Source organism: Sinocyclocheilus anshuiensis, unplaced genomic scaffold (assembly GCF_001515605.1).
Source record: "Sinocyclocheilus anshuiensis isolate Anshui unplaced genomic scaffold, SAMN03320099.WGS_v1.1 C32703451, whole genome shotgun sequence".
In the NCBI taxonomy this organism is placed as follows: Eukaryota; Metazoa; Chordata; class Actinopteri; order Cypriniformes; family Cyprinidae; genus Sinocyclocheilus; species Sinocyclocheilus anshuiensis.
The window spans coordinates 348-1317 of record NW_015619345.1 but is presented as its reverse complement, the minus strand read 5'-3'; the positions used below and the strand labels follow the sequence as shown (position 1 = coordinate 1317).

Sequence of the window (970 nt, the reverse complement as noted above, 5' to 3'; positions counted from 1 at the left end):
GATAACGTGACCGTGTGCTGCTCCCATATCGTCATCTCCTCCATGTCTGCTTTCTGAAACGAGAAAGAAACAGCTACATTCATATGTGCAACATCAAACAAACAACAACAAATATACATTGTTTACAAAGCTACCAAACAAAGATCTGTTCAGACGAAAAGCACCAGTTTTTGAGGGCCTCACTTCTTTTTGAAGGTCCAGCACTCGGCTGTTGTTTGTCAGCTCGGCCGAGCATGAGAAGGAATGGCTCTAGCTGAGCATGCTCCCACCTGCTGAATTCCTGCTGTACAGGTACATGGGGGCGGAGCTAGTGCATGACATCAGCGATACCCGACACTTCCTCACCAACGGCTCACCAAACCAATACACAGTCTGGCAATACACATCTCTCACAGTAGCTAAAATCTCTGGCATGCCATTTGGTTTTGAAACTGACCACTGGAAACTTGCCAACATACGATGACCTAAATTACAAATACTAGTCAGTTGTGACTGGTCCAGCCATTACCAGTACCATACCCTTTTCCAAAGTTCATGTTTAGCACGGCTGATACAAATTCGTTTCTTTATTGTAAATAATGAGCAATGAATGCTTTCTAAAATTTGCTGAATTTTAATACCTAACATTTGATTGTTTTACGTGTCCCCAAACAAAGACCTGCAATCACTACAATATACTTTGAGAGCGGTTTCTATTGGACTAGAGAATTCCTGGAATGTGTCCCATGTTTTTATTGGCCACTGTTGGCAAGCAAAGGTCACAGAGAGTCTCTGTTCACAAAGCTGATCAACCATAGCAAAACGAACACATCTACAAATATCACTAATTTTCTTCAGAAAATATAAAAATCTAGCTGTGAAACTGAGTGTCCCCTAAAAAATTAACACATTTTATATAAATGAATGAACATACTGTATTATATAAACCTATACATATTATATTAAACTATTACATAAAAAAATACTTTTA

The 970-nt window shown here is 39.1% G+C and overlaps 1 long non-coding RNA gene across 1 annotated transcript; it reads right to left on the bottom strand.

Moving 5' to 3' along the window:
- Positions 1 to 359, bottom strand: LOC107682901 (uncharacterized). Its single transcript, XR_001633619.1, has 2 exons — positions 184 to 359; positions 1 to 53 (listed from the first exon to the last, which is right to left on the bottom strand). It is a non-coding gene; the product is annotated as an uncharacterized LOC107682901 (long non-coding RNA).
- Between the last annotated feature and the right edge of the window lie 611 nt (positions 360 to 970).